This window comes from Microcebus murinus, chromosome 5 (assembly GCF_040939455.1).
Source record: "Microcebus murinus isolate Inina chromosome 5, M.murinus_Inina_mat1.0, whole genome shotgun sequence".
Lineage (NCBI taxonomy): Eukaryota > Metazoa > Chordata > Mammalia > Primates > Cheirogaleidae > Microcebus > Microcebus murinus.
The window spans coordinates 10,698,155-10,724,612 of record NC_134108.1 but is presented as its reverse complement, the minus strand read 5'-3'; positions in this window follow the sequence as shown (position 1 = coordinate 10,724,612).

The window sequence follows — 26,458 nt, the reverse complement described above, 5'->3', positions numbered from 1 at the left end:
AATAAAATAAAACCAATTCTACACTATTTTTGAGAACATAGAAGAGGAAGAAATATTTAATGATTCATTTCGTGACGACAGTATGACCCTGATAACAAATCAGGGAAAGACATTTTAAAAATTTATAAATCAATATCCCTCATGGGCATAGATACAAAAATTATTATCAAAACTTTAGCAAAGTAAATTTAGCCATATATAAAAAAATTAGACATCATGACTAATTGGGGTTCATTACAGGGATGCAAGAGTCATTCAATATTTGGAAATCAATCAATATTATCTACCATATTAGCAGCCTAAAGAAGTAAAATCTCATGAACATATCAATTGATGTGGAAAAATCATTTGACAAAATGCATCATCTATTCATAATTTAAGAGAAAAAAACACTCAAAAACCAGAAATAGAAGGGAACTTCCTCAAGCTGATAATGGGCATTTACTAAAACCCACAGCTACCACATGTTTACTGATGAAAGACTGAATATTTTCCTCCTAAAGTCAGGAATAAGGAAAGAATTTACATGCTCACAAATTCCATAATAGTCAACATTGCACTGAAAGTCCTAGCTAGTGCAATAAGGCAACAACAACAAAGAAAAGGCATCCACTGAAGAACAATAAGCAAAATTGTCCCTATTCACAGACAACATAATTGTCTATGTAGAAATTCCAACCACAGAAACTCCTAGAACTAAGTCAGTTCAGTAAAGACACATGCTACAAGGTCAATACACAAATATCAATGGTATTTCTATAAACTAACAATGAACAATTGGAAACCAATTTTTTTTACCATAGTTCCAAAACAAACGAGATATTTAGATGTATAAATCTAAGAAAACATGTTTAGCAAAGGAACTAGAATAGCCCAAGAAATTTTGAAAAAGGAGAATAAAGTTGGAAGAATCAGATTACTCTTTTAAGATTTACTATAAAGCTAAATAAATAAGATAGTGGGATATCAGCAAAAGGACTGACCAATAGATGAATAGTACAGAATGGATACTCTAGGTTCAGATCCATACCAATATGGCTAATCAATCTTTGACAAAGGTGTGAAGGTTACTCAATGAAGAAGGATAGTCTTCAACAAATTAAGTTAGAAAATCAGACCTCAAAATTGGCATGCAATTGGTATGCCAAACAATAAACCTCTATTTAAACCTCACACCTTATGCAAAAATTAATTTAAAATAGATAATAGATCTACATATAGAGCCTAATACTACAAAATATGTAGACAAAAACAGAGGAGAAAATCTTTTTGATCTGAAATTAGGTAAAGCATTCTTAGACATAAAACCAAAAACCATAATATAATTGATAAATTGGACTTTATCAAAATGAAATATTTTTGCTGTGTGAAAGTAAATACTGAGAAAATTTTTTTAACAAAATAATCTACAAGCTGGGAGAAAATATTTGCAAAGCATGGATCTGCCAAAGACCTTGTATTTAGAATATATAAAGATTACTCAAAATTCAATAGGAAGCAAACAACCCAACTAAAAAATAGGCAAAAGACTTGAATATATCACATCAAAGAGAATATAAGCAAGGCAAATAATCACATGAAAAGATGGTCAACATAATTAGCTATTAGGGAAATGCAATCTTAACTCATGATACAACACCACTACACATATATTAGAATGGCTAAAATGAAAAATCACATCAATACCAAGTTCTGACGAGGAAACAGAGCAACTGGACCTCTCCCGTGTTGCTGGTGCGAGTGTGGGATGGCACATGTAAGCAGGAAATGCAGTTTGGCAGTTTCTCATGAAGGTAAACATACATGTACTATAACACTCAGCAATTCAATTCCTGGATATTTACTCTAAAGAAATGACAACAATATTCACACTACCACCTGCACATGAATATTTATACCGGCCCCATTCATAACTGCCCAAAACTGAAAAAAAGAATTGTTCAATGGATGCATGGATAAGCAAACTGTGGCACATTAATATAATGGAATACTGTAGCAATAAGAAAGAATAAACCATTGAAACCAGAAAGATCTTGAATTAAATATCAAAGGCATTTGCTGAGTGAAGAAAAACAGATTCAAAACGTTACATGCTGTATGATTCCGTTATATGACATATGTTAAAAGACAAAACTGCAGGGATTGAGAAGAGCTCACTTGCTGTGGTTTAGGGGCTGAAAAAGGATGTGACAACAAAGTGCTAGCCAAGGGTCGTGAACGGGAATTTTGAGTGTGATGGAGCAGTTCTATGTACCGACTGCAGTGGTGGTAACTTGGATTTATAGCTGTGTTAAAAATATACAGATCTGTACATGCAAAAAATTTTTACTGCCATTTAATTTTAAAATAAAATAAAAATTAGAGAAAAAGCTATATAAACAGTAAAATAACATATTTTTAAAAGAAATGATGGTTGTTAGCTACAAGTATAATGATGTTCAGAAACATTTGAAATAAATGCTTGGTGAAAATTGGAGAATCTGAGACATTTAAGATTCTTTGGTGAATTCGACCCAGCAATAGCATTGTTGGGCATCTACCCAAAAGAGCATAAGACATTCTGTTATAAAGACATCTGCACACGAATGTTTATAGCAGCACAATTTGCTATTGCACGGTCATGGAAACAACTCAAGTGCCCGTCAATTCATGAGTGGATAATTAAAATGTGGTATATGCTCACAATGGAATATTACTCAATCCTAAGAAATGACCGTGAGCTAGCACCGTTTATGCTATCCTGGATTAAGCTTAAGCCCGTTATCCAAAGTGGGGTGACACAAGACATGGAAAATGGGCCCCACATCTACTTGCCATCAAATTGGTACTGACTGATTAAAACTATGATTTTCAAATGGTGGCAATGCTCACCAGGGATTGGGGTGGGGGGACCCAATCTTAGGGATGTGGCAAGCATTTTGGAGGGGAAGGGCATAACTCTAACCCTTCTTAGGGAGAGGCAAAGATATACAATGTAACCAAAATGTCAAAAAAAAAAAAAAAAAAGAAAAAAAACTTTTTATCGGGTGGTGGGCAGGCGGGAGGGGGGAGGAGGAGAGGGGTGTATGCTTACATAACGTGTGTGGTGCACACCACCTGGGGACTGGACACTCTTGAATCTCTGGCACATGGGGGGAGGGAGGGACAGGGCCAATATTTGTAACCCTAACAAATTTGTACCTCCATAATATGATGAAATAAAAGGAAGAAAAAAAAAAAAGGTTCTTTGGTGAGCAAAAGTTGTTAAATTTCCATGCCTATTTTTGGAACTTCACCTGTAGCTGCGGACATCTCCAGTGTCTTTCTTGCTGGCGGGAGGGCAGTGACAGGTGAGTCATAATCTGACAGAATGGGAGTCAGGTCTTATGCAAAGCTGTGCCTGGTCTGCCAAGGCAGCTGATGTCAAGGAGACAGGCTGCCCGCCCTGGAGGGCGCCTCTGCAGGCCACTGCCGACCACAGTGGGAACACACCGGCTGCTTTGCGTGGAGGCAGATTTGCTAAAAATCAACAGGGTATGGTCATTCATTTTACAAGCAGAAAATGCCCAGTTACATAATCTATTCATGGGAAAGGGGCAAGTGGAAAGTTATCTAAGAACAGCCTAAGTGATCTAATAACAGCCTAACGCTTTTATTTAGGGCATGCACATTTTCAATATAGCTAATATACAATGAGAGAGTATAGATTATATTCTTAAATAATAAAAAAAAAGAAGATCCAAAACAATATGGGCAGTATGAAGACCCACATCCAAATGGATAGTTTATTTAGTTAAAAAAGACAGACAGAGGAAACACATATATACATGTTGGAGGCATACCTTGGCATCTAAAATATGTACTATGCAGCCTTTAAGACAAATGAGACAGCTCTTTATGTATTGGCGGGATTTTGCCTAAGAGCTTTTTCTTGCCTGAGGAATATGTTGTTCTAAATGAATAAGTTCTGTTGAAAATAATTTTGTATAAATTTATATATAATATAAAATAATATATAGATATAGATAATATTGACATAAATGGATATGTGTGTATGTGTGAACATAGGAGAAACAGGAAATGTTAATGGGATTATCTGAAAAGTGGGTCTTGCTTGTAGGAAACAAATAAAGAAGAAAAGGGAAGACTTTCATTCTTCATAATTTAAAAAAAATGCTTCCTATTCCAAATCTAAACATGCACGCTTATAATTTCTTTTAACATGGAGAAAAGACAAAGGGACATATATCAAACATTATTATCTTGGTTTGATAATATGAGATGTTAACTTTATCTTCTTCACTCTTTTCTCATTACCGAAATTTCTATAGTAAATATAATTTTTGAAAACAGTAAAATATTATTAAAATTATCATTGAATAAAACAAAACAAAGCCTATGCCATCCTTTTCTGTAACTCCTCTACTATAATTAAGAATTTTTTTCTTTTTTAAAAAAATTATTTCAGTAACAAGGTGTTTTAATTACTATCTGTAGCCTTGTTTTATAGTTTGAAGTCTGGTAAATTGATACCTCCTATTTCGTTTTTATTGCCTAGGATTGATTTTGCTATACGGGGTCTTCTCTGGTTCCATACAAAGAGTAAAAATATTTTTTCTATATCTGTGAAAAATGACGATGGTATTTTGATAGGGATTGCATTGACTCTGTAGGTCACTTTGGGTAGTATAGACATTTTAACAATGTTGATTCTGTCGACCCATGAGCATGGTATATTCCTCCACCTGTTTACATCCTCTGCTATTTCCTTCTTCAGTGTTTCATAGTTCTCCCTATAGAGGTCTTTTACCTTCTTAGTTAAATATATTCCAAGGTATTTTATTTTCTTTGTTGCTATTTAGAGGGAATTGAGTCTTTGATTTGGTTCTCACTTTCACTGTTGTTGGAATATATGAATGCCTCTGATTTCTGTGTATTGATTTTGTATCCTGAGACTTTACCAAATTCATTTATCAATTCAAGGAGTCTCTTGATTGATCCTTGGGGTTTTCTAGGTATAATATCATGTTATCAGCAAAGAGTGAGAGTTTGATCTCTTCTGTTCCCATTAGGACACTCTTAATTCCACTCTTGTCTGATTGCTGTAGCAAGGTTCCAGCACTATGTTGAATAGAAGTGGAGATAGTGGGCAACCTTGTCCTGTTCCAGTTCTAAGGGGGAATGCTTTCAATTTTTCCCCATTCAGTATGATATTGCCTGTGGGTTTGTCATATATGACTTGTATCATTTTTAGGTAAGCCCCATCTATGCCAATTTTGTTGAGCGTTCTTATCATAAAAGGGTGTTGAGTTTTGTAAAATGCCTTTTCTGCATCTATTGAGAGGATCATATGGTCTTTGTTTTTGCTTTTGTCTATATGGTGAATTACATTTATAGATTCATGTATGTTGAACCATCCCTGCATCCCTGGTTGCACATCACTTGGTTGTGCTGCATTATTTTCTTGACAAGCTCCTGGATTCGATTGGCTAGGATTTTGTTGAGAATTTTTGCATGTACACAAGAACAGGGACATTGATCAGTGGAACAGAACCAAGAACCCAGATATAAAACCATCCTCATATAGCCAACTAATCTTCAACAAAGCAGACAAAACACACTGGGGAAAAGAATCCTTATTCAATAAACGGTGCTGGGAAAACTGAATAGCCACATGTAGAAGACTGAAACAAGACCCACACCTTTCACCTCTCACAAAAATCAACTCACGCTAGGTAAAAAACTTGAACATTAGGTGTGAAACTATTAGAATTCTATAGGAAAACGTTGGAAATACTCTTCTAGACATTGGCCTAGGCAAAGAATTTATGAAGAAGACCCCAAAGGAAATTACAGCAGCAACAAAAATAAATAAATGGGACCTGATCAAATTAAAAGCTTCTGCACAGCCAAATAAACTGTCAAGAGACCAAACAGACAACTCACAGAATGGGAGAAAATGTTCGCAAGCTACACATCCAATAAAGGGCTGATAACTAGAATTTATTTAGAACTCAGGAAAATCAGTAAGGAAAAATCAAACAACCCTATCAAAAAATGGGCAAAGGACATGAGCAGAAACTTCTCAAAAGAAGACAGAATAATGGCCAAAAAAACATGAAAAAATGCTTAACATCTCCAATCATCAGGGAAATGCAAATCAAAACTGCAATGAGCTATCACCTATCTCCAGTAAGAATGGCCTTTATCAAAAAGTTCCCAAACAATAAATGTTGGCGTGGATCCGGAGAGATAGGAACACTCCTACACTGCTGGTGGGACTGCAAAGTAGTTCAACCTCTGTGGAAAGCAATATGGAGATACCTTAAAGCAATACAAGTAGATCTACCATTTGATCCAGCAATTCCACTACTGGGCATCTACCCAGAAGATCAAATGACACTCTACGAAAGAGACACCTGCCCTTTAATGTTTATAGCAGCACAATTCACAATTGCAAAGTTGTGGAAACAACCCAAGTGCCCATCAATTCATGAGTGGATTAATAAAATGTGGTATATGTATACCATGGAGTACTATTCAGCTTTAAGAAACAATGGTGATATAGCACCTCTTGTATTTTCCTAGATAGAGCTGGAACCCATTCTACTAAGTGAAATATCTCAAGAATAGAAAAACAAGCACCACATATATTCACCAGCAAAGTGGTATTAACGGATCAACACCTAAGTGGACATATAGGAATAACATTTATCAAGTGTCAGGCAGGTGGGAGAGGGGAGGAGGGGATAGGTATATACAAACACAATGAGTGAGATGTGCAATGTTTAGGGGATGGTCACACTTGAAGCTCTGACGAGGGGGGAGGGGGAACATGGGCAATATACATAACTTTATCATTTATACTCCCATAATATGCTAAAATAAAAAAATTATTTCAAAATATTGTGGGGGTACAAATGTTTTTGGTTACGTGGATCATATTTGTTATGCTTGAGTTATGATATAAGTGTGCCCAATACCCCAGTGGTTTTCCTTGTACACATTAGGTAGATTTTCACCCATCCCCCTCCCCTCCCCCCACTGCTTGATTTCCACTGAGTTTTAGTCCCCTCTGTGCACATGTGTACTCATCAGTTAGTTCCATTTTAATAGTGAGTACATGTTGTGTTTGTTTTTCCATTCTTTGAATAATTCACTTAGGCTATTGGTCTCCATTTCTATCCAAAATGTCACAAAAGGCCTTAATTCATCCTTCTTCATGGCTGATTAGTATTCCACAGGACACATATACCACATTTTATTAATCCACTTATGAACTGGTGAGCACATGGGTTGATTCCACATCTTTGCAATTGTGAATTGTGCTGCAATAAGCATAGAAGTACACCTGTCTTTTTGATAAAATTACTTCTTTTCTTTTGGATAAATACCCAGTAGTGGGATTGCTGGATCAAATAAATGGTAGATCTCTTTGAATTCTTTGAGTAATCTCCATACTGTTTTCCATAGATGTTGTACTAATTTGCAGTCCCGCCAACAGTGTATGAGTGTTCCTTTCTCTGCAACCACACCAGTATCTATTGCTTTTGGACTTTTTAATAAAAGCCATTCTAACAGGGATACGGTGATATCTCATTGTGTTTTTAATTTGCATTTCCCTGATGATTAGTGATGGTTAGCATTTTAATGCTAGAAGAAAATGTTGGAGAAACTCCTCTAGATATAGGCCTATGCAAAGAATTTATTAAGAAGACCCCAATGGCATTCACAGCAACAACAAAAATAAATAAATGGGGCTTGATTGAATTAAAAAGCTTCTGAACAGCTAAGGAAATAATCAACAGAGCAAATAGCCTACAGAATGGGAGAAAATATTCTCAAGCTAAATATCCTATAAAAGGCCAATAACTAGAATCTACAAAGAACTCAAACAAATCAGTAACAAAAAAAAATCAAACAACTCCATTAAAAAGCGGTCAAAAGAATAAACAGAAGTTTTTCAAAAGAAGATAGAAAAATGGCCAATAAATATATAATTAAGAATTAAATATATTTTTCAAGTTCCACCATACACATATTCTTACCCCAAACCCCTTTTTTTATATTAGCTAAACCTAATCTTCTAAAATATCAAAAGGGTTTATAGAAATGTTAGATTTGTTCCAAACTTATGAACAGGGTACAAATGTCTTCCCAACATTTAAAAATTCATTTTCCCCTTTCCATCATCCCCTGCTATAATACGTATAAAACCTATCCTCCTCCTCAGCATTCCGGGTTATTTGTGGTTCACCGTCACATAATTCAATGATGTAGTCATGTAGTCAGGATCTGCCGAGCTATGGTCATAAAATAAACAACTCCCAATCTCAGTAGTTTCAAAGAGCACACATGTATCTTTTACTCATGTTACATGCTCATCAGTGGTTTCCTGGGACTGTGCTCTGGAAAATGAACCAACAGATTTCAAGTTGCATGGTAAAAAAAAAAAAATGTACACTCTTTCTAATGCTTCCAAATTTTTGTTATTAAAAAAAGAATTTGACAGCTATTGTGTCATTTTTCTCTGAAAAAGAAAACCTTAAGCCAATTGAACATTTGCAGATAATAGCTCCTACCAAGTAAATCTAGAAAAATATTAGAAAAAGATTTTCCTTAGGCTACCTAGAAGTACTGCCATTATCAATATTTCTGAGTATTTTTTACTTATTTGATTTATATATATATATATATATATATATATATAGCCAAGTTTATTCACACATGTATTATTCTGCTTTATAACACAAAGATGGTATATGACTTGAACATAGCTCCCTGAGGTTAACATTGATACTTAGCTCAGAAACTTAAAATTCAGAATAAATATTTATGAAAATTATGTGCTCACAGAAGAAAAACAAAAACAAAACCTATTGTTTTTTGACCTTGAGAGTAAGTTCTATCTATTCCTAAAATATTGATAAATCTTTATGCCTCCCCTTCCTTCCTGTCCATGCCATGGCTCATCACCAATTTAGAATTTCTATTTCTGTATGTGTCCTCATGGTCACACCTGCCTGTCTCTGGGGAGAAGACCTCTGGTTTCAGATGTAAGGAAACTGTGGTTTAGAATCCCCAAGGAGTTACCAAAGACCAAAGCTTTTCCCTTACATCTAAAAAAGAGATGTGCTGCATATTCACAAACATCAGAGCAACCAATTGCCCAAGTGATTCGAGTTCTTGACACTATTGCTGTTTATAGCCATGTATTTTAGGTTTAACCAGACCACTCCAAAAAACGTTCCCTGGTCCAGTTTTGAAATCAATCATTAATATAATAGTTAAATTGTGGCATTCTGAGATAATTTTTCTTAAAAAAAAAAAAGATCATCCATTGAATTAAAAAAAGATATAATGGGGAATAATGTGTATCTAATTATTAATGTACTATAGAAATTAGCTTTTATATTGCAATTTATATTGCAATTACCATCTTTGTGTTATAAAGCAGAACAATACAGAAGAAGAACTTCTTTATTAATGTCTAATAGCATGGTAATTTAAAATATTCAAGTTTCTTTAATAAGGTAGTGTATGAAATGTTACTTAATTTGACAAGATTAATTATACAATTAATTTAAGACTGCTCTCAATTAAATTAGTAAAAATTCTTAAGCTTGCTGCTTTTGAAAAGAGTGCTGGAATCTAGCATGAAGTGAGATACCTATTAAACATATTAATTAGACAGAGATGGAATAATGCATGTTTTGTTAATATAAAGGGCATTGTCAGGCAGTTGGTAAAGAGGCATTATTTCATTACTTTAATAATAATAATACCCCAACCCTCTAAACAATTTAGAAGGGTCTACAAAAATACTGGAAAAAAATAGAGGCCTGGGATGGTGCTGAGAAGTACTCAAGGCAACAACAGTAACAAAACTCCTGCTCCTACAGTCTGATTTGGTGTATTTCGGGTTCTGTTAAGAAGAGGCATTGCCGGGGGGAGCTGACTGATGGTCAAACTATCTCAGAGGTGAAATTATCTAGGTGAATTCACTGTGATTCAGGGTTTACTCAGCTTTTCAGGTCCAAAGGCTCAAGCTTGTCAAAGTCCCAGGGTTACTTAGACCCAAGTTGACTGAGAGAAATTAATTAAATTCATAATTCACAAAATCCTCATTTATATATTTACAGTGGAGGAATCTAATCTAGATTTTTGGGGACCAGAAGGCTCAATTTCTACAACTGTAGAAAGTGAGTGCTTTCATGATATCAAAGTACCTGAAAAAAATCATCTTAGTGATCTAAAGTTTATTTGGTGTACAAAGAAGTGTTGAGTAGAAATCATCCAGGGTAAGATAGAGCCAAAAGCATCATTTCTGTTCCACCTTATAAAACACCTCTCTAGTGACTAGATTGTTCCTCTCTGCATGGGGGACCCAGTGCTGATTCTGTGGCTGAAGGACAAAGGGCTGGGGATTATTACAGAGCAGGTTATAGTGTTTGGTTGTCCACACTGTGCAAGCTGAGCAGGAAAGGGGAGCTAAGAAACAAGAAGAAAACCCACCGATCTCTTCTTGTTCTGGGGCTGGGAATCACTCTGAATATTTCGTGTGACTTTGCATGGTAAGTGATGAATGCGACGTCTTAATTCAAGCCTCATTGTTCCGAGGGAGCAAGAGGCACATTGAATATTGAACCCAATGGTTCCCTGAGCTGGGGTTGGGGTTGAAAGACACAGCGTATCTACTAACTTATATGGAGGGAGGAGGCACTCTTGTGGCGATGCAGAACTGCACGTAGGATCCTGGTTTATGAGCAGAGGGCAGACTGAATACAGCCCCTACTCCTCCTAAATTTCAACTGTCCTTGGGCCCCAGGTAGAGGAGCCATTGAACAGTGCAAAAATTCAGCACGTTACATGGAGACTCACTGGAGAGGGGTTGCAGACTGTACATAGTAGTGCTATAATACAAAGGATTCTCCAAAGACCACTCATAAGAATGAGAGTAATGTCTGTGGGTAAAGCAAAATAAGAAAAAAGAGGGGGGAAAAACTATTTTCCCACTAGAATTTAAAGGAATTGTATAGGAGTCTTAGTTTCCAAATGCAGGTTGACCCCAATTTATAAATTATAATCAGGATTTCAGGTGAGAACAGTCACAGAGATAACTTTTTCCAAAGTCATCATTTTTAGTTGGGAAAGAAGAGTACCATGTCAGTCAAGCTCACACAATTCATGGCAGAATTGGAGTTCAAGCTTAGGTTTTCTTGACAATCTTGTGTATTTGACATTACAACTTGTCAGTAGGTAAATCCTATAAATTTGCACACAATATGAATAATTATGAATAGAAAGTCACCCGCATTGCAAAAACCACTGAAAAAATGTTCTTTTAATTGACATAATAAATACTCAATAGGTAGTTGTCCCAAGGTGATGGTCCTTATGGAAGCAATAGCTTGCATTGTTTTAGTGCTTACTGTGTGCCTGGCATCATTCTAAGAAACCCCTTTCCTATTGACTTCCACTATAAATCCTCCAACACAAGTGATGGCTCTAAGTCACTTGAAATGAGATCCTTAGCATATAGCCAAAAGAGCATTTCATTAGTATTTGCAGTTTAACTCTTCTATCTAGCCACTTCACGGATAGTATTTAAAAGTGAACTGATTAAAGTGCACCACACACGTGTTAAAATTTCCATCTTAGAAGGAATTCTTGCTGACTCCACCCGAATGGAATGTTTAAGTAAAAAACAATATAACCATTTCAACTAGAGTTTAATAGGATATAAAAAAATTGCCCTTTACATGGAGTTGCACTATCTGTCCATCTATCTATGTCTGTTGACCCTATGAATATTTTACATACACACACACACACACACACACACACACACACACTTTTACTCCTGATCAAACCAATCCTGATCTTCTCAAGTCTCCACAGGACAGTCCTTTCTGAGAATAATGGGTTACCTACAGGGACATTAAGTATTTAGCAGCAACCCACCAAGCTACTGCTACCTGGGGATATTTAATGGGGTTAAGCAGGAAGTGTCATGGTGTTACACAAGTGCACAATTTGCTTTCAGAAAAGACTCTAAGCAGGAAGTTACTCTTGCTCTGTAAAGCCATGACAGGGGCTCCACGTTGCCAGCAGGATTAGCAGGGCACTGCTCACCAGGAAGCTGCAGCCCCACGGGCACGTGGGGCAGATGTGGAGGTTTCTGGCCAGAAAGAGGGAAGTGACCGCACACAGCTGTGCTTTCAGAGCAGCATGGAAGGGAGCAAACTTTGTAGGAAAAAGTCACTACCAAGGACTCGGTACTTAAAAACTGTGCTTTGTTACCATGTATCACTAAAACATAATATTAATAATTTTTAAAAACTATGCTATAGGCAAGGACTTAAGAAACAAAAGCTTAGTAACAGCTGCCCCCAAACAAGAAATGGAGATTTCAGGGTTGAGAGGCCATAGACAAGTAATTGTTCATGCTGGGCAAGAACGAGGCATTTCATTAGCCCAGTTTTCTCAGAAAGAAAAATTGGTGTCTAATATCAGACTCACTATATATCTTTCATAATTTAATGTACATATTTATTGTATGTATAGTAGGACTCTTACATTTATAAAGGATGCTTCTTTGCCAGCTTAGAAAATCCCCCAAGTTTCAAACATCACTGAAAAATATTCTTTAAATTCATATAATGCATATTCGATGGATAGATATCTGAAGGTGATGGTCATTATTTGCATTTACTGAGTGCTTACTGTGTGCCTGGCATCATTCTAAGCACTTTGCATATGTTTCATTTAATTCCCACAGCAATGCTATATGGTAGGTACAATGATTGTGCCCATTTCACAAGAGAGAAAATTGAATAACAGAAGTTAAGTTGCCCAGGATCATTCAACTAGAAAGTGGTGGAGCCAGTTTCAAATGTAGTTAGCCTAGCTCAGATCCTGCACACTTTTTTTTTTATTTCAGCATATTATGGGGATACAAATGTTTAGGTTACATATATTGCCCTTGCCCCTCCCCCCCGTCAGAGCTTCAAGTGAGTTCATCCCCCAGACGGTGTGCATTGCACTCATTATATATGTATATACTCATCCCCTCCTCCCCCCTCCATCTACCCGACACCCAATAAATGTTATTCCTGTACGTGCATTTAACTGATCAACACCCAAGATCCTGTACTCTTGCCTACTACACCCATAGACCCATGCAAAAGACACCGATTCCTTTAATGTAGAGAGAGGAAATGAGAATCCATTTGGGCACAAGTAGCTACAGAGAACAGGGCAAACTCCCAGGTTCAAGGGCAAGCTCCTGTCACCTCCAAGTTCCCACAAGGATCCCAAAGGTAAAGATCATGCTTGGTTCTTAAATAGCTCCAGTGTGCCTGCTCCTTCTAGGAACTTCAGAATCTGCTGGGAACTGGTAAATTTTTGGAGACCCTGGTTAACTGCTTGTCTGTTTGCTGGGTACAATTAGCTGGTAACAACTCCAACATATTTTTGAGATTAATCAAAGCTTGGTTCCAGAGGTGAAGTAGCTTATAGAGGGCCCAGGGTTCAGGACCCTTTAGGGATAATCTCAGATCCTACAAAAATAACAAACTATGAAACTGTTTGCATATATCTGCAAGACATTTGGCTAGACTAATTTGTCTGCCAGGTAACAAACTTCTGCACATAAAACTAAACATTTTCAAAATAGGGCCTCAGCAAAATAACAAATGATCCCATCCCGCTCTTTCAATGTTGCCCCAAAATGGTTAAAATAAAAAATGTTCAGTTTGGAAATACCAACATTTGGAAAATTTACCTGTGACTTTACCTCTTGACCTGTTGTCAGTTCTTACAATGAATTTCAAAGGCAAACTGTCAAGGCTACAAGATGATTTATGGATAACATTATTAATTTTGGTATTATTTGTAACAGAGAAAGAAAGGAAACAACTCAAATGCCCTTCAGTGGGGTACTGGTTCAATAAACTCTGGTACAAACAAACAAAGAAATTCTGGGCAGATGTAAAAATGAATAATGACAGCATCTGTATAACAATGTGGCATGATGTCCAAGTGTATACACACATATGTGATGATGGTATTTAGGGGGTAAGAGGGGAGAACACACATACACATTTACTGATATTTGTGCAAAGGAACATTGGAAGGTACATAAACATTAATACAAAAAACTACCTATAGGATGAGGCAGGGAACAGGAGAGAGGGGACTTGGATGAAAGTGAAACTTCTCTGAAAATAACTGTTTTTAGATTTAAAATAGCTTTAATAGGGTATAACTAGCATACAACAAACATTCCATAGTTATAAAGGCATGATTTCACAAGTTTTGACTAAAGTACACACCCAGGACAACACCACCACAATCAAGGTAGTAACATGTCCATCAATGTTCAGACTTTTCTCCTGCCTCTTTGTAATCCTTCCCTTCAATTCCTCCCCCTGCCCCCACCTCTCTTCCTTCACCCCCACCCCTCTGCAATCCCCAGACAACCTCTGGTTTGATTTTTGTCACTATAGATTACTTTACATTTTCTAGAATTATGTATAAATGGAATCCTACATTATGTAATCTTTTTCGTTGAGCTACTTTCACTTAACACAACTATTTCAAGATTCCTCCTATTGTTGCATGTATTAATGGTCCATCTTTTTTTAGTGCAGAGTAGTATCCCATTGTATAGATATTCTACAAGGTGTTTATCCCTTCACTGACTGATGGGTATGTTTTCTCACAGGTTTTGGCTACTGCAAATAGAGTTGCCATGAATATTCACGTATACATTTTGTATAGACATATGTTTTCATTTCTCTTGGTAAATGCCAGTTAGTGGAATCACTGGGTCAAATGGTAGGTGTATGTTGAACTTTTTAAGAAACCAACATGTTTTATGTGACCAAGAATGGTGTGTGAGAATTCCAGTTCTTCTACATCCTGCCAACACTTGGATGGGCAGTTTTCTTAATAAATAGGTGTTTTAATATAATCTCACTGTAGTTCTAATTTGCATTTCCCAAATAATGAATGAAGTTGATAATGTTTTCATGTGTTTATGTGGCCTACATTTCTTCTTTGCTGATGTGCCTATTTCAATCTTTTGTCCATTTTTTTTAAAATTGGGGTGTTTATTTTCTCAATATTGAGTTTTAAGGGTTCTTTATATATTCTGAATGCTACTCTTTTATTAGATACATGATACACAAATGTTTTCTTTTTGCCTTTATGCTATCGTTGCCATACATTTCACTTTTACATATATTAGAAACCCTACATTACATTGTTATTTTTGTTTAAATAGTGAATTACCTTTTAAAAAGCTATTTTATATACATAATTAACATAAAAATATTAGGTACTTAATCATGTAGTTACTATTTCCAAAGTTCTTTGTTCCTTGTAAATCCATAATTCTATCGGCTATCATTTTCCTTCTTGCCTGAAAGAATTTATTTTAACCTTTCCTTGAGTATGTTCTGCTGGAGATAAATTCTAAAATTTATATGAGAAAAATCTATATTTCTCTTTGATTTTGGACAAATATTTTAGCTGGATATAAAATTCTAGGTTTACAGTCCCAGCTCCATCTCAGTATCTTAAAGACATTGCTCCATTGTCTTCTTGCTTGCATTGTTTCATGTAAAAACCTGCTGTCATGTTTTCTTTGTTCCTCTGCATACAATGTATCTTTTTCATTGTTTTTTAAGATTTTTCCTTTACATTGGTTTTGGGCAGTTTGATTATAATGTACCTTGGTGTAGTTTTCTTTGTGATTCTTGTGCTTGGGGTTTGTTGAGCTTTTAGGATCTGCAGATTCATAAATTTTATGAAATTTGAAAAATGTCTATTATTTCTTCAACTATTGCTTCTGAATCTCCTCTCTGTCCTTTAGAGATTCCAATTGCATTCATATTAGTCTGTTTGAAGTTTTCCCACAGCTCACTGATCCTCTTTATACTTGTTTTGTTTTTCTCTGTGTGTTTCATTTTGTATAGTTTCTACTGCTATGACTTCATCTTCACTCATCTTTTTCTCTGCAAAGTTTAATTTGGCATTAATACCTATCCAGTATATTTTAAATATCAACTCTATAATTTTTGTCCCTAGAAATTTGATCTGGATCTTTTAAATTTCTTCTGTATCTTCTAATACCTTTTTAAAACTATGGTGAAAGACAGTTAAAATATCTTTTTTAAAGTTCTATACTATTAATTTTAACATCTTTGTCATTTCCTTATCAGTTTTGATTGCATTTTCTCTGAAAGATTATATTTTCTCACTTCTTTGTGTGTCTTTTATTAGATGGCAGAGATTGTGACTTGTACTTTTTTGGATGCTTGATATCTTTGCATTCTTAGCAATATTCTTGAACTTTGTTCTGGGGTGCAGTTAAATTACTTTGGAACAGTTTGATCTTTTTGGGTCTTGATTTTAAGATTATCAGGTAGGGCCACATCAGTGTTTAGTTTAGAGCTAATTACCAACTATTGAGGCAAGACCCTGGGTACTCAAATGCCCTTTGAATTATGAGTTTCCTGTAGTCTGGGTGGTGGGAACAGGCCCCATGTGTGTCCTGAGTACTGTTACCTCTAATCCTTTGGGACATTATTTTTGGGGCCTTGGTTGTATTTTCACACTCATGCATTGATCTGTTGAATACTTGGAGGAGGATCCTCTGCAGACATCTGCGTTTCTGTCTCTGTGCAGGTTGGTCCTGTTACATACTTCGTACTTCCGTCTTAAGCCACATTAGTCTTCTTGGGTTCACAGATCTCTCTCATCAACTTGGGACTCAGTCCCACCCTGTCCAAGTTCTTTGAGCCAGTAAGCTTGGGCAATAATAGGCTCATCCCATTTGTTTTCTCTTTCTCAGGGATTAATGTCCCTTCAATGCCTGATACCCAGTGTATTGAACAGTATTGCTTTATAGATTTTGTCCAGTTTTGTAGTTGTTTTAGGAGGAGGGTAAATCTAGTCCCTGTTTTGCTAACTTGGCCAGAAGCAGACTTCCTCTATTATGTTGTTTAGCCTATTAAAAAATTAAATCCAAAAGAGAAAAGCAATCTCTGAAAATTGATAAAAAAGCTAAAATAAATTAGCATAATTAGACATCAAGTTAATGTCATAACCACACAAAAAATAATTATTCCAAGTCACTTTAGAGCACGCAATTTTGTCTGTATTTCCTTATTGGTATATATTTTAAGAATGCATATGGATACAAAAGAACCTTAGACTTTATTTAGAAGTATAATTGTTAATGATAATTGTTATGATATTCTTTTAATCTAATTCTATATTAGAGCATAATGTAAATAAGGAATTGCCTTAATGTGATCAGGAATCCAAATCTTCATCAGAAGAGAAAAGATAAATATAATTTAAAAAGAAGTAAATTCTTATAATATTTACTTAGAAATGGAAATGTTAATGGGAAAACTTTTAATTTGTTTTCTTTTTAAAAATACTTATTTCCTGCCTTTGTCCATGGAAGAGGCATAGAAAAAATGATAATCCAAAGGTAATTAATGTACCAAGAGCCCAGATTTTGGACTCTAAACAGCATGTCCCACTAAAAGTCTGGGACTTCTTGGAGGAATGGCTGATTACACCGGTTTGGCCAAAATACAAGATGAGACTGGGACCTCACATTGTGCCCCAAAGCAAAGAGACTTTTAGTTGGTAATGGGTCATGAGAAAAAGAAATCTAGGACCTTCCATTGGCCAAAAATGGGATAGTTTGAGCATCAGTAAGAATAATAAATACAATTGAAACATTAAAGCTACACAAAATTCTATGAAATGAAAAAGAGAAAGAAAGCAAACATTTTGAAAGCATACATGCAACTGAATTACACACCAATGAGAAATAAATGGAGGACCAACGCTTTACTCTGAAAACTACCACTTAAAAGGAAAGAATTAAGCATTTATTCCGCTTTTCAACATAGACTGTGTTTCTAAATAGCTAAGAGAGAGTAAATCTTCTTCACAGAAATCTTCCAGTTAACTTTTAATCTTATACCTACTGAAACTAGAAAGCATATATAAAAATTAAGATTATGCCACTCTTTATCAAAGGCATAAGTGTAAATGTCGACAGAATAAAACTAGACAGAAGTTTTTACCTGATTGTTCTTATGTAAATGCCATATGTTAAGTTTCCATTTTTAAAGAGAAAAATATAGCTATGACAAATAGGCAAAACATTTCAAACCTAAGAATCTGATATCTCTTTTTATTCTATTGTAACCATTTGTGGGTAATTATGCTGCTATCCCTGTTTTATCAGCACATCGGTGAAGAAAGATGATGGTGTATTTCATCACATCAAAAGGCCAAAAAAAAAAAAAAAAAAAAACCAAACTTACTTGGAGGTCCTGAGCAAATCTACACTGTTCCTCATGGGTTTAGAGGTGACGGTGGCCCAGGCTGGGGGCAGTAACCAAAGAAGATGATACATGTGTGCATGTGAGCATGTGGTCAAGTAAGATAAAAATGAAAGATTAAAGAGAAGAAATATTCTTTGAACATAGCTCAACCATATTTTGAGAAATTCTAGTAGCAAAGGTCTATATGAAATAAAAGTCAGATATGGAAAGAATTAATGAGATAAAAATTTCAAAACACTAAAAGGAACAAAATATCAAATATAAAAACTTTTCTAGAAACTTCCTGGAAATTAGGCGATATAATGTTTCAAACACAGGAATTTTGGGAAGCCAATTGAGGACTAGCTATATGACTAGTTTGGACATGGTACATGACTTCTTACTTGACTTTTTCTGGGCATCAGTTTTCTCATCTGTAATATAGAGCTATCAATTACACCTACAACGTAGGCTTGTAGAGAGGATTAAATGAGTTGATGCATACAAGTCCTTAAAGACTACCCTATATCAAGCTTTTAAAAATGTTAGCTGAGATTATTTCTTTGACTTATGGTTTTGCATAAGCCTAACAACTTGCATATATATCTGGGTGAAGTAGTACATTACCCATTCACACTTTAAGGGCTGGAGTATTAAATAAAACAAATTGAGTCTTTAAGAGTGAGGGTAAGGTCACTTGAAAAGGAAAAAGGGTGGGGCATGCTGGGCAAGGGTAAAATTGGGGCTGCTGCAAAGACAGGTGGTCTTTTAGTGTTAAAGACAAAAATGACCTTCTGTGCAGTTTTGCTGCTAGCGTGCCTGGTTTTCAGTCATGTAAGACTCTCTGCTCAGTAGTGACATCAGTCACGAACAGGAGAATCAGTTCCTAGAGCTAGCTAGATTATTGCTCAGATAATTGGAATAAAGAAGACCTCCTTCTGTCTTTCTCATCAGTGGGTCTTTCAGTTCTTCCTGTTTCAAAATCACTCTCTTGCAAAAGGCCAAGTCACCTTTAATGCCACATTTACTACTTAATTTGCTGCTTCCTCTCCTCCTCCCTGATTGGCTCCCTGGAGTATAACTGGATGCAAGATTTCATTCTCTGATGTTTTCATGTTGAACAATGGGAGTCAGGGAATTTCCTCAAGAAAGGACTGCGGAAGCCCGATGGATATCATTGATCTTAATGGTGATCTTAATAGAGAGCTTTGATATTTTTGAACACGACTTTAGTGAGCAGAAATGATAGCTCATAGACTGAGGGGGCAGGAAACCTTGTTAGCCTAGATAAGAACAGATGGCATATTATTTAAGTAAACACAGCCATCCCAACTACAGTCCCTGATGACCTGCCATCAGGGAACTCTAAGGATTGTTGGAAGCCACCATAAGACTAATAGCTGCCATTTTTATGCCAAGAAGAAAACACTATAATGCTTCTTTTTTTTTTTTTTTTGTTCACATACGAGAAAGAGAACCAAACTAATTATTAACTAATAAATTCTAGACTGAAAAGGCTGTATAATAAGTCATCCAAAAATCAATTTGAAGACACCTACAAAAGAACAGGTCACCGGCATTATTACAAACAGGTCTGGACTGCTTTAATCTCCTTCTACGACAGAATGGCAGGGTTGCTGGATGGAGGAGAGAAAATGGCTATAATCTATCTCGAGTTCAGCAAGGTGTAGATCCTGGCTCATATGACATACTCATTAATAATCCTGGCAAGATCGTCTCCATCAATGTTTTCTTTGCAGTGCTCTGACCTGTGTTTGCTAGTCTCTGGAGCTCTTCTGTAGTTTCATTTCTATGTTGATGAAGCCAGGCATTGGGTCCTAGGAACGTCCTATATTTGATCAAGCTGCGCCCTCAGTAGGGAGGGTTTTGTTCACCTTACTTCCTTGGACAAGGGCATTTTTCTCATACTTCCACACTTCAGCACAAACCACTGAGTTCTGAATCATCCACTGTTTCCTTGTGTGGCCATGCAGCTCTGTTTAGACTTCTCTATTCAATTAGAGACCCATACACTCTTGACTATATCAATTGTTTAAAAATCATACTATCTTTCAGGAGATAATTAATGTGTCAGTGTAGTTACTGGCTCTGTATTGGTGGATGAATTCTGTGGATATGGTTTACTAAGAAGACGAAAATGCTCTGGGTTAATAAGAGATAAAAAAAAACACGTGATAGTGCATTGCATTATATCAAGTAGAGGCAGCATAGATGATTCATAATAACTAAGAACATGAACTCTGGAACCTACTTCTTTGAGTTTCAATCCTTACACTGTACTACCCCATTAGCTGTGTGTCCTGGGGTAACTTGCTTACCTTCTCTGTGCCTAGTTTCTTATTCACATTGTTTTCAGTGGCATGCCTTTTCTCTTTGTTTACTCCACACCCCCTTTAAATAAGAACTATTTAGTCAGTTTCATGTGATAAACATTGAATTTATGAATGGACAGATGGATAAATGAACTATAAACTTTGATCTCAGCTGGGCTACTACACCATTACAAAATGTTTACATTGGTTGAGTTTGACAGTCCTTGTACAACATTACAAAGTAATCAAATTTATGCATTAAAGGCACAAATTAGAATCATTTGTAGCATTATTTCAATAAAACTTTATTAAGGTCACTTTTATAACTCACTTTGTTCCTAAGTTTGAGGCTGCCATTGTAATGGGCAGCCAATTCTCAATGATGTTATAGGTGCCACACAGAGCAGAGACAGACACATCCCTCAGGGAAGTTTTGCTTAGGCATTTTCTTTTTATTTCATTTATAATTAAAAGCAGTTTTCACTGAGTAACTTGTCCTAGTTATGCCTATTTTTAAGCCTCTTTTTTTTTCTTATACACAAGAAAGATTGCTTCAATAAGTGTGAACCAAGGTACACTCCTGTAGGTTTGAAATTAAGAAGCCTATAATGAATTAGAGAATCTTTGTGGTTCTTGTGGTTTCTACAGGTTGCAAACTTGATAAAGAAAACCTTTGAGTTTATACATCCCACTGCCCTATTCTGATGCAAAAGACCAACTATGAGCAAGTACAACTTTCCCTTAGCATAGTGAAATACACTTCCAGTTAGTTAGCATGAGAGCCTTTCTCCCAGGGATGGGAACACCTGATGTCATGAAGTTCCAAAGTGCATGATCAGAGAGGGTTCTTTGCTCTGGTTTAGTTTCCCACTTCCCGTCAATCATTTTCTTAGTCTGTTTGAGCAGCTGTAGCAAAGTACCACAGACTGGTTAGCTTTTAGACAACAGAAATGTATTGCTCACAGTTCTGGAGAATGGGCAGTCCAAGATCAAGGTGCCAGCAGATTTGACGTCTGGTGACATCTGGAGCCTTCTTCTTGGTTGGTAGTTGGCTGTCTTCTCTCTGTATCCTCACATGGTGGAAAAGATGAGCGAGCACTTGTGTTCTCTTTTATAAAGGGCACTAATCTCATGCATGGGGGCTCCACCCTCATGAATGACTGAATCACCTACCAAAGGCTCCATCTTCTAGTACAATCATATTGTGGGTTAGGATTTCAATATATGAATTTTGGGTGGACACAAACATCCAGTGTGTAGCTCTCACCCACATTGTTATTTAGGCATGCTTCTTTTCCATGGGTTTGCTTGAGGCTGGAAATATACATTAGCAAATACATTTCCAGGAAGACCGTCTCAAGCACTGCTAGAGTTTTAATTCCTGAAAGTACTAGAAGTATTTCTCAAAACAAATGCTTTCAGAATAAATAAAGCTTCAGAATATCCAGATTGGAATCAGGATATATAAGGGCTTTCTTTTTTCTTAATCTTATTTAAAACTCTTCTTCTTCAGCATTCTCTCTGGTGTCGAAAATGGAGTCCAGCCTCTCTTGGGAAGTCGGTCTGGTTAGGGTGAACGCTACCTGTTGTTGAAAGTCAAGAAGACCAAAAGTTAGTGGGAGCAACAGTAGGGGCTTGTGGGTCACCTGGACTGATCAGAAGGTCTGCGGTGAGGGCCTGGCCTGAAGCAGAGCCCGTGACAGGATGCAAGGTTGGGACGTAGTGAATTTGGGTTGGATTGCTAAACCAAGGTCAGGAAGGGAGGAGGCAGAGGAAGTGACAGGATTCTGAGATCCACTTCAAAGAATGAAGGGCAAGAGAGGCGGCCCTCCAGTGTGAGGCTGTGCTCAAAGATCTCGAATATTTAACTGTGTGCCCAGACAGCCTCCCTCTGTTCTGACCACAGGGCTTTTTAACATTATTATGCATATTAGCTTTTAATTTTGAGAACTACACACATAAAGATTGAGAAAAATGAATATTTTCCAAATATGTTAGCAGGAAGTAGTATATATTAAAGTCTGATGAACCTGGCCTTTCAACTTAACACAGTAATAAGAATGTGGTGTGTACAAATGCGCCCTGTGGTATACTTTTATTAGCCTGTTTAAAATTCAGTTACAATCTCCCCACTCTGCTATGCAACTCTATATCATGGCAGATCTGCTCCTGTTTAACACGGATGACGGTAGGACAAAGTTTGAGGTCCCATAGCCGAGGTGTGGAAGAATTTCAGACTAATGTCACTGTGTTCTTTTAGTGACCTCTATGGGCTCCCGTGAAGCCAGAGAGACTTGCTAGGAGACCAGGGGGGAAATGATATAAATGATAAGTTATAGACTTTATAATAACTTTAGAGCAAGCACCCTACAGTAGGAAGTAGAGTACAGTGGTTATATGGGGAAAGCTGCACTACTAGCTAGCTATATGGCCCTGAGAAGATCCTAAACTCTCAACATGGCAGGTGCAACACAAGTACAAAGGGGAGAAGGGCAGTACCTCTTATGGAGGGTGGGTGTCAGGATTAAATAAGATCAACTTTGTCAAGTGCTCAGCGTGGCACCTGGCACATAGTAAGTCCTCAATAAACATGGCCATTGGGAAGAGCTGAGGATCACTGGATGGCTGAATATGTTAAAATATATATTTTGTGTATATATAAAACATAGTGAATAGTATATATAACATATATATCTAATATATATGTAACATAAAACAGTTTAGCAATTTGTAGTAGTATTTCCAAAATAGCATATAATATAATATGATGGTGGAAAAGAAGAAATAAATGGTGGGAGGGAAAGAAATAAATGCTTCTCAGAAGAACTTCTAATTCCTGTGCCTTCAAAAAGAGAGAAGAGGACTGTGACTTGTAGTCCCAATCAGAACTAAAAAGTCCCGAAGTCTATGGAAATTAAAAAAAAAAATACATTTTGAAATAAATGAAGTAGGACTTCCTTGATTTTCATGGAATTGTTGTGAGACATGTTGAAGTGGAGATAAAAACAAAAGATTTTCTAAGTAACCTGGCTAGTAAAGGTTGAATTAAATTCTTCAATTTCTGAAAAGGAGAAATGGTGTATCATTAAGAACATCCAGATTAAGAACTGTTTTTTTTTTTTTCAATAAAAACAATGGGCAAATCATCTTTATATTAGAGGTAGTATTTGTTGTCAGGTATTGTTGTCAATTAAAAATGGGAAAAATAGTTGAAATGTCTGACCCTTCTCTTTGAAGTATTTAGATTTTGCAGTGTATCATTAGAATGCGGGGATTAATTTTTTCAGCCTGTGTTGGGAGGGTCTTTCTGTAGTAGGTCATTGCAAACTGGTTTTCCTCTTTTGGGAGAGTTTACTTTTCTTCCACTGATGCTTGTAAGGGTCTATTGGCTGGTCATAGGTAAAAGATTTAAATGAATAGAAGAGGTTTGAATGTGAGGATGTTTTAAAGGTTTTTATTTATTTATTAGCCGTTTACTTAGAAATAAATATAGATTCACACAAAGTTGCAAAGCTAGTACTATGCTTCCCACTCCCTGTCCATGGTTACAATAGCAAAACAACAGTTTTATTTTTTGTGAACGCTTCCTAGAAAAATCTGAGAACACCTGTCACCTACACATATGCATGCCCACACACACAGGCACTTACACACACACACACACACACACACAGACACACACACACACACACACACACACAGAACAGCTATTTCATCTAAGAGCTTCAGCCTGGAGGCACCTTCCATCAATAGCAGTCTACTCACCGGTCGGAGGCCGGGAAGCTTCTAATGGTGACAGCAGACCGCAGTCCTCCTGGAATCAGGTCACGCCCAGGAGGCTGGAGACAAATGGAAGAATAACCTGAGGTTATGACCAAGACCCCGGTATCAAAGCCTCCACTATCAATGACCAAACAAAACATCCTGACAGATTGGAAGAACATTTATATGATGTATAGATCTTTATCCATTATCCCTTTCCACTCTCATAGAGAAAAGGGCATAATATTAAGCACAATAGCTCTTAAGAGGTTTTGGTCCTTAAATTCCATCATAAAACAAAGTACATACATGGTACTTCTCAGTCAGCTTGTATTATGTCTGCATTACCTTCAATATGGGTACTCTGTGAGTAGGAAATAGTTTTGGGTCATGCTTCTAAAAGTGTAATGCCTTAGTAAAAGCAGTCTGGAGCTATGGTTGGCCGGAGGCGACGCGATGACATGTGCCGGGGTTAGTCCACTTCCTGACACTTCTCCCTCCAGAGGCCTTGCCAGGCATCACTAATCAAGTACGGCATCGTTTCACACTGAGCCAAAGTACCATCATCACACGGGCTTCAGGAAGCAGCGACCGGCTGATTACACTTGGCCTTGGAAATGGACCCTACCGTGGGGTTATTGGTATTAGGGGAAGGGAAAGGCTTCCCTTTGAAGTCAGTTTCGAAAGCACTTTGAAGGAACTGAAGGAAGAAGATTGGACAAAGGAAAAGAGACAAACATTCCATGGATAGCTGACAATTTTATTAGTAACCTTGGAACGTTTTTTCATAACTATATCCCCAAGACCTGGAACAGTAATGCATTATGTAGTTGTTGCACAATATATTTTTGCTGAATGAATCAATCCCTCTTTTACCCACCAAAGAGTGATATCAGAGAGGAAGTCCAGCTCGTTCTTTGAAGCAGGTTTTCATGGGAGGGGAGCCTCTTAAGTGGGAAGGTGTAAACTGGGTCTGCTTCTTAGTTTTGTATGTCTGTAAATATAATTCTGTAGTTCTCAGTTTCTAGTATCATTGTTCTCCCAGTCACAAAAGTTTGGAATCTCTTGGTTTGTCCTTCTCCTCCACATGGCTAATCAGTTGCTAGGTCTGCCCTCACAATAAATCTCATTTTCATCATTTCAAATTGCGTATGTCTCCCTGCACTGAAATCATAACACATCATGTCTTGCTTATTAATACATTCGCTACTTAAATTCTCAATGGCCTTGATTTTCCCTTTGCTTAAAACTATTTTGTACCTTATAGAAGATGAATATTACAAAAATGATATCTTTTATTATAAAAAATTTTATGATTATAGAAAAATTAGAATAAATAATTATGTAAGAAATATAATATAAAAATCATTATTAATCCTACCAACCAGAAATGACCAGAGTTAGCATGTTGATTTGTATTCTAATAACATTTTTTTCTTTGCTAATGTACTTTCTTTGTTTAACAAAATTTGTTTATATTATGCATATTTATTTGTAGCATGCTTTATCCTACTTAAAATACAGTAAATATGTCTTATAACATTTTGTGTGGTAAACATTGTTGTCTGAAGGGTATTTCATCTTAAGGATAATGAATGACTTAATAACCATTCCCATACTGATAGACATTTCGATTTTATACAATAAAGAACACTGAAATAAATACTACTGTTTCACTAACACAATGAATAAATTGTTCAATGAATTACTCAGCATAATTTCTAAAAGATTATTTGTATAATTTATACAAATTTTCTTATAATTTTATGTCTTATAAGACATGAAAACTTTTAAAGTTTCATATAACATTGCCTGGCAGAGAAATGAGGTCAGCTTAAACTCCCACCAGCAAAGTGTAAATAAAGAACTGGGCCTGGCGCGGTGGCTCAATCCTGTAATCCTAGCACTCTGGGAGGACAAAGCAAGAGGATTGCTTGAGGTCAGGAGTTAGTGACCAACCTAAGCAAGAGCAAGATACGGTCTCTACTAAAAATAGAAAAAATTAGCCAGACGTCTGTGGTGGCG